General features: G+C 37.0%; 1 pseudogene; it reads left to right on the top strand.

The window, feature by feature from the left end:
- Positions 1–2,933: 2,933 nt before the first annotated feature.
- Positions 2,934–3,983, top strand: LOC143432187 (histone-lysine N-methyltransferase SETMAR pseudogene; annotated as a pseudogene).
- Positions 3,984–9,117: the final 5,134 nt, after the last annotated feature.

Here is a 9,117-nt window from a genome sequence, read left to right as displayed (position 1 = left end):
TCGAAGCAATAGAGTTCTAATGCTTCTTAAAACGAGATATCGCATATCATTTCTGTTTCATGATAAGATATAATATTCATTGTGCAGTGTTATGTATACGTCGTATTCAATTGAACAGAATGTAAATGCGACACTTTCTTGCTTGGAAAAGGAATGCAGATGCTTACGTATCATAGCAGTAGAGTTCTAATACTTCTTGAAACGCGATATCAATCCTCATTTCTATATTTCATGATAAGATGTAATATTCATGGCATCGCATTATGTTTATCTGCTTCTGCACATGAATTGAGTGTAAACGCTACAATTTCTTGCCCGGTGATAGCGTTTCTAGATGTCCAGGTGCCGAAGCATTTAATTTGTTATGCTTCATGCACCGCAATATCATATGAACCGCATTTCATATAAACAGTTCAAAGTAAGTTAGAAGGTTGTAAAGCTCTATGCATCGCATTATGCTTATCTGCTTCTGTGCTTTATAATGCTCTGGGATGTGAGAAGGCCCTCAACCATCCTTAACCCCCTAAAGGGAAGTCAAAAGTTCAGCGGCCCTGCAGGTGGGCCATGGGAGCGCGGCGCGCGAGGCGCTACGCAATTTAAATGATCAGGAGGATCCCCTCAGGGACACCCAAGATGGCGAGAAGAGGAAATCGCCGAAGTCCACTGATCGATGGACCCGAACAATACCGAAGCCTACAGCCCACTCCACCAAGGATCCCCGAGGAGGATCCAGGAGACCCGAGGACCACCAGCGAATTCATGGAACCTGAAGAAGAGAACGTGAGAGCTTATTCGCTAAAGCGTCCCATTTCTTGTGTCGCATATTGTATATTGTATCTTATATCGTGAAGCGAGTTATGATACCCGGTAATTTGCGGCGTGTTGCGTAGTTTCCCGTAGCCCTTCTTAGTTAAACCCACGTCGAGACCATAAATAAACATGCCGTGACTTCAGTATCTCGCGACCTGAGTGTGTGTACTTGGCTAGGCGTAGTCGAGAGGAGGACCATTTCGAAGTTTCAAGGTTTGTTCCGCCCCAGGGTTCCCGGGGTCGTGTAGTCTATCCCTTTGCTACTTTCTGAACAGCTGGCGCCCAAGAAAAGTTGTACGTGAGCGGATACCTTGGAACGATAGATCGCTTTAGATTAAAGTACGTTTTACACCTTAAAGCATTTAGATAATTAACCCCTTCGAGCTTCCCTGACTTACTATATATAGGTTTCCGTCACAACTAATAGGAACCATCACTTTACATAGATATATAGAACACACATAGTTTTAAACGTAGAACTGAGAATTTGAGAACTTACTTTGAAACGTTAGTAGTGAGGAATTCCATCGGATTTCATAGAAATTCAGAACTTACTTGCTATGAAACATAGGCAGATAAGGGCCATCGCGTTGCTTAGAACTTTAGAACTTGTTTCTAACTCCTGTTTAGACATCTTTCTATTGGAATGTTCAAGTATTTTTCATATTCGTAATTATTAAAAATGTTTTACTTGATTCTTTAATTTAATATTTAGAATTTTCTGAGAAATATTTTTTATCGTAATGAACTATATAATTGCAATTATAATTCTTTATGAAATAATAATAACAGAAAGGTATGTATCCATTCTTGTAGTTTTGTCAAGAGTATTTAATCTTACTATCTAAAATGAAACATTGAGATCTGTTTACAATCTAATGTAATTTAATTACCTTTTGATTCAAATTCACAATGATAATCTTCCATAGTTCAACAATTTTGTGAGCTGTCCTCAGGAATCCGCAGCTCAGTACTTATAAAATGAACGACACAAAGAACAGCCTAACCAAACGTATTCAAACCGATTTTTCAATAATAATCTTATCATGTTTAATTTATGCTGCAAACTATTGAAATGCCCTTCGAAAAGTGTTTATTCACAGTGAAGTAAACGGTAAATGTTACACCTCCCACCACTGTTTACAATACGTATGTTTCACTTCCTATCAAAACCGTGAGTATTATCGCCTTTCTTTACTTTTTGTAACCTTCAATGCCTTCATGTTACAGATCGTTAAACTTGCTTTAAAATGCTCTATCGTATTACGGAAGAATGGATATACCAATTCATTTTAAAAAATGAAGGTAACCTTCATATGTCCAACATAACTCCACTTACAAAAAAACTATTTTCATCGACGGATGGGCCCTTTGTACTATGCAATTTTATATTAGCAAAAACTTCTATGAAACTTTAAGTTTCGTGGATATCTGAGGTGCTAATTATTACTGCCCCACCCTGTATATTGTTATGGATGTGTCCAACAAGGCAACGATGAACAGAGTTAAATTTAATATTATGATGTTTATTATTTTACTTATAGTATATTTGTTTTTCTGGAATTTTGCCAAAAAACAATGTTCAGGATGTCGACAGATGAATATATTTGCCTTAGAATTACAAGAGCCAACAATTTCGAAAGTAGAATATTTCTTTACTTCGCTAACCGAATCATTGCAAACGTTAAGTAAAGTGCGTGCCTTTCAAAACAGTCAGATGCAAATTACGATACAACGTTTCCAAGAAATGGTACGTGCCACTGTTTTTTAATTTCCGTTTATTTAATCAAAGGAAATTTAATTGAAATATCCGCAAAATTTGAAGACAAAAAGTTATTGTAATTTTACGCAACATATATGATGGTAATAAAGGATAAGTATACGGAACTGAAAATGGAAAGTAGCGAGCAGAAAAAGAAACTGATGGAGCTACAAAGTATTGGGTTGTTCGGAAAGTAATTTCGTTTTTTCCCGTCAGAGGACTTAATTACGTTTTTTCGGAACCAACTTCACACTTAAGCCGCATAACCATTATATGTCTTGAGGGCTGATATTGCGAGGCTTGTGTGTGAAAAAGTTCTATTAATTCTACGCAGTAGTTTTTGGTTGGTGCCCTTTTAAATATGGAGAGCAATAAGCAGCATTTTCGTCATATTTTACTTTTTTACTTCAGAAAAGGTAAAAATGCTGTCCAAGCGAGAAAAAAATTGACGGATGTGTATGGAGAAGGCGTGTTAACAGTACGCCAGTGCCAGAACTGGTTTGCAAAATTTCGATCCGGCAATTTTGATGTCGAAGATGCATCACGGTCTGGAAGGCCAGTCGAAGCTGACAAAGATGCGATAAAGGCATTAGTTGATGCAAATCGGCGAATAACCACACGAGAGATCGGTGAGAGGTTAAATTTGTCGAATTCGACTGTTTATGGCCATTTGAAAGGCATGGGCTTAACCTCGAAGCTCGATGTGTGGGTGCCCCATGTCCTTACGGAGCGAAATTTGTGTCGTCGCGTTGACGCGTGCGATTCGCTCCTCAATCGTCAAGAAAATGATCCATTTTTGAAGCGGATTATTACTGAGGACGAAAAATGGGTTGTATACAACAATGTTAAACGCAAGAGGTCATGGAGCAGAAAAGATGAACCGGCTCAAAGCGTGTCAAAAGCCAACATTCACCGAAAAAAGGTGATGCTCTCCGTTTGGTGGGATGCCAAAGGAATCGTTTTTTTTTTAGCTTTTGCCAGACAATACAACGATTAATTCAGAAGTCTATTGTCATCAGCTGGACAAATTGAATGATTCACTTAAAGAGAAGAGGCCCGAATTAATCAACAGGAAGGGTGTAGTGTTCCACCAGGATAATGCGAGACCTCACACAAGTTTGATCACTCGCCAAAAACTTTTACAGCTTGAATGGGACGTACTGCAACATCCACCATATTCTCCAGATCTGGCGCCTTCCGACTACTATTTGTTCCGGTCCCTGCAAAATTTTTTGGATGGCAAAACCTTTACCTCAAATGAAGATGTCAAAAACCACCTGAACCAGTTTTTTGCCAGCAAGGACCAAAACTTTTATGAGAGGGGAATTATGTTACTGCCAGAAAGATGGCAAAAGGTGTTGGACCAGAATGGCCGATATATAATTTAATAAAATATTTATTCATTATACGAAAACTGTCTTTCATGTTCCTCAAAAAAAAACGAAATGACTTTCCGAACAACCCAATAGATTGATAAATCCGTCAAATAATGATTCTAGGTTAATAAAATCTGTTAATCACAGAACTATTGCAAAAATCAAGTATAATCAATATTACTTCTGCTCAAAGACTATAATAGAATTGGACCGAAATGGGTACAAAACAGGCAATTATATCTATACGTTCTATTCTATGCAAAGGCAAATATTTCAAAGAGAAAAGATGTGTTACTTACAAATTACTTATGTTCCTAGATATCTCACTAATTCAGGCTTCTTGTCTTGCAGAACTAGTCATTCATTTAACATGTAAGGGGGTCGAAGAATAGTAAAAGATTTTTATATTTCATAGCCTCACTCGATACGTCGATTGGATCACGTAAAATATCGGACATTAATTGCATCTACATCTTCAGACCTTAAATATATGATTGCAACAACATATTTAATAGCGTTTTAATAACATTTTTCTAATTGTTTATATCTATGTCTAATAAATATATATTAATCGAATAAGTTGCTTTACCAAAGAATAAAAGTATCTGAGGCTTACAAATCGGAGCATTACATAACAAACGTGCATCACATATATAATATTACATGTAACAAAAGATGAAGACCAAAAAGATCGTACATAAGTTGAATCCACAATGCGGTCATAGAGATACAGAAACGGCAAAAATTCCAAACAATAATTTAAAAAATTCAAAAAGGGGAGAGTGAAAATCCATCTCCTTGACGATGATAAGGAACAAGTCTGCCTCATGCACTACAATATCCCAAACAGCCAGCGATTGGCACGCCAATGACAATGGATGGAACGAATTCCGTGACAGAACTGTGCTAACAAAGTGCTCCTACTCAGCTTTCGAAATGGCATACTGTTAGTGCTGGGACGGCATTCGTATCACGGCACATTAAAGCACCGAGATACAGCACACGGGCTACACGGCCGTGACAATGACACTATCAGCTCACCATAGCTACACGCGTGGTTGTGGCGTAGGCTGACATTTACTAATGGGGAAGCTGTTTCCATAAAAATTATAAGTAAATATGAAAAATGACTAAACTGTGCAATTTATTTATTTTGATTCCAATATAGATACACCGGCACAAAACAAAGATATAAGAACTCGATTTTATTATTTTCTATAAACTAGCTCGATAGGGCGATTTTTTCCATAAAGTCGATAATTACTTTGTCATAAAAATATATACACTTATTTTATATATATTTTCTTCAATTTATTGTTACAAATTCATGCAATTGAGTGTTACATTAAATACGATGAGAGCATGTTATTTCAAAAATTACACAAGGCGAAGTTAGGGACGCAACAGCATGAATTTTTATTTTATAAGTAATATTTTTTTATAAATAATATTTTTAGTCTATGATGGATTGAAAGAAATATATACGACTCGCTCAATAACTATAAATATAGGAAAACGACCATCAAAATGTCTATCAATAGCCATATGCTGAACATCTACTGACATCTAACGGTTCTAATTTGTATGAAAGCACAGGTTCCCCATTGCCAAATGTGATCCTGCGTCATTGCTGAGGAGATTCATGAATGGAGCGATGATACGTGTGTCACCATGGTGCTGGTGCTGCGCGATTCGCTTGTCTAGAACGTGCTGGTAACACGTTCTGGCATTTTAGTTAACGAATCCGGTCACAGATGACTACGAATCAGTTGACACTCCTCGGAAGTGGCAATATAGTGCCGGCATGGTGTCGCTACCATCTTGCCGTTTGTTATCTGGGATGCTTTTTAGTGCATTATTCGGAATTTAATTTGAACACATAGCTACTTAATCGCGAATTTGTATGTACATAATTATACATGACTGCATAAAAAGGATATCATATACTTTTATAGTCAGTGCGATATAAGACTATAAAACGAAGAACTATCCACTACCATCAGGAGTAAAAACAATATTTGGTACGGAAAGTTCATTGTAAAATATAATCAAGCAGTTAATATATCAAATCACAGCACACAATAAATCAGTGAATGTATAACGATATGAATAGTAAGAAAAACATATTTACCTGTTAGATGTTTATAAATTCAAATTTAAAAGTCCAAGTCACATTTAATGTATTATTGTTTAACAAGGTGATTTAATGTTGTTTCAAATAGGCGTGCAGAACTAACTCGTACTTCTGTCAATGTAATTTCATTCGAAAAATACAAAGGATAAGAGGAAATATTCTCCAATATATAACATATATAAATCAACGGATGCAAGAGAGAACACTCGACCTCGGTATAACGAGACCGGGGCGTCATCCTGCAGTAATCGTATAACGCCTGTTCCGAGGTGGTGTAGAGAGGGAATGTGGAGGGTGAAAAGCATAAAATAACAACAATGTAACTAAAGAGAAAGAGAAAGAAAATATGTGGAAGCATTGCATTTATTAAGAGGAAATCCTAGAAATATCAAACAACAGATTATATACCATACTGTAAGGGTAAGGTACAACGAAATAGACGATATCGTGAGAGAAACTAAAAAAATCGAGAAACTTAAAAAGAAAATAATAATTTAGATTGAGGGAGTCAATATCACTGATCCCGGCAAGCTTAATGGAAAACGCATAACGATGAATCGGTTAGAGTATAAGATAGATGTTGGTCGCGGTTTGAGTGGCCCTGGGAATTCTTTGCCCGCATCAGGGCAGGCAGTAGGATGGTTGAGGGCCTGCCCTCCTGTTGCTTGGATCTATAGAATTCACATTCAATTGTAGAGTAGAAGCAGATAATTATAATGCTTTTCATAGAAGATTACAGCTTACTTAATTCGAAACGTTGAAATGAGATGAGTCATGGCATTGTATAATGCATTAGTACTCTATTGTCTCGAAATGTAGACACTACGAAGGGCAATCCTGTTGCATAGAGCTGTAGAATTTACATTCTTATGAAATTTTAAAGCAGATAAGCATAGAGCTATGCATAAGAGATAACAGCATTCTTACTTTAAAACGATGAAATGGGATGCGTCAGCGCATTGCATGGAGAATTCTAGCTCGATTGCTTTAACAGACAGACACTACGGAGCGCCATACCGTTGCATGGAATTATATAGTTCACATTCTATTGAAGACCTCTAACAGTTAAGCATAATGTTATGGATATATGATTACAGATTCTTTGCTTTGAAACGTTGAAATGAGATGCGACATCGCGCTGCATGAAGTATTATAAATGTCTTGCTTGGACACGTAGAGATCTGGAAAAGATATTCTGCTGCAAGTGAGTATAGGATTCACATCCTTCTAAGGTCTAGATGCAGACAAATGTAACATATTGCATAAAACAATACAATTTACCATGAATCATTAAAATGACTTGCGACATCGTGTTGAATGAAGGAATAGAACTCTATTGCTTCGAAAAGTAGACATCTAAGAACGCAATTCCCATGCAAGGAAGTGTAGAAATCACAGTCTTTTGGCGTGTATATGCAGACAAGCATAACGAGATGTGTAGAGTATTTTTATCTACTTACATACTTCGAACTGTTGATATCAAATGCGATATCGCGTTTTATATAGCATTAGAAATCTATTGCTTCAATACGTGCACATCTAGAAACGCTACCTCCTGGCAAGATATTGTAGGATTTTTATACTGTTGACGTGTAGAAGCAGATAAACGTAACGCGTATCATTGAATATTAAATCTCAACACGCGGCATTGAAATGAGATGCGTCATCGATCTGAATAAAGTAATAGAACTTTATTGCTTCGACAAGTAGATATCTAAAAACGCTATTCCCCTGCAAGGGAGTGTAGGGTTCACATTCGCTAGAAGTGTTGAAGAGTAGAACGTAACGCGCTGCATTGAATATTACATCTTACATTACACATTGAAATGTGATGCGAGATCGCGATGAATGATGTATTAGAACTCTATTGCTTCGACACATTTACAACCAGAATCGCTAACCTCTTGTCAGGAAGTGTGGAAACCACACTTTTGGGGCGCAGAAGCAGATGAGCATAATGATATATACAATGCATTAAAATCTACATACATACTTCGAACTCTTGATGTGAAATGATATATCGCGTTCCATGAAGCATTAGAACTCCTATGCCTCGATTCGTAGACATCTAGAAACACTGTCCCGTAGCAAGCAAGTGCGGTATTTGCATTATTTTCAAGTGCAGACGAGATATAAATAACGCTAGCGTTGACGTTGCATCTTAACATGAGACATAGATATGAGGTGCGATATAGCGCTACATGAAGTATTAGAAATCTATTGCATAGATATGTAGACTTCTCGAAACGCTATACCGTAGCAATGAAGTGTGAGATTTACATTCCTCTGAAGCGTTGCCGAGATATACATAACGCGTTACATACAAATACATCTTGTCATTTTTCACAGAAATCATCTGCGAAACCGCGTTTAACGTAGCATTACAACTCTATTGCCCCGACACGTAGACAACTGCAAGCTATATTCCGTAGCAAGGAAGTGTGGGATTTACATTCATTTGAAGTGTAGAAAAGATATACGTAACGTGTTGCTTTGACTATTACATCTCATCATGAAACATAGAAATGAGATGCGATATTGCGTTTTAAGGAGTATTAGAACTCCATTGCTTCGATACCTAGACACCTGGAAACGCATTTCCTAGCAAGGATGTGTGACATTTACTTTCTTTTGAAGTGTAGACGAGGTATACATAACACGTCGCAATGAATATTATATCTTCTCATGCAACATAGAAATGAGATGCGATATCACGTTTTAAGAAGCATTAGAACACTATTGCTTCGATACGTAGACATCTGGAATCGCTCCTTGCAATCAAGGTAGAGTGACGTTAACATCCTTTTGAATCGTAGACGAGGTATACATAACACTTCGCAATGAATATTATATCTAATCATGAAACATAGAAATTGGATGCGATATCGCGTTTTAAGAAGCATTAAAACCGTATTGCTTCCATACCTAGACATCTGGAAACGCTATTTCCTAGCAAGAAAGTGTGGAATTTACTTTTTATTGAAGTGTAGACGAGGCATACGTAACACTTTGCAATGAACATTATATCTTATCGT

Source organism: Xylocopa sonorina, unplaced genomic scaffold, assembly GCF_050948175.1.
Source record: "Xylocopa sonorina isolate GNS202 unplaced genomic scaffold, iyXylSono1_principal scaffold0050, whole genome shotgun sequence".
In the NCBI taxonomy this organism is placed as follows: Eukaryota; Metazoa; Arthropoda; class Insecta; order Hymenoptera; family Apidae; genus Xylocopa; species Xylocopa sonorina.
This window is presented reverse-complemented; position numbering and strand designations above follow the sequence as displayed.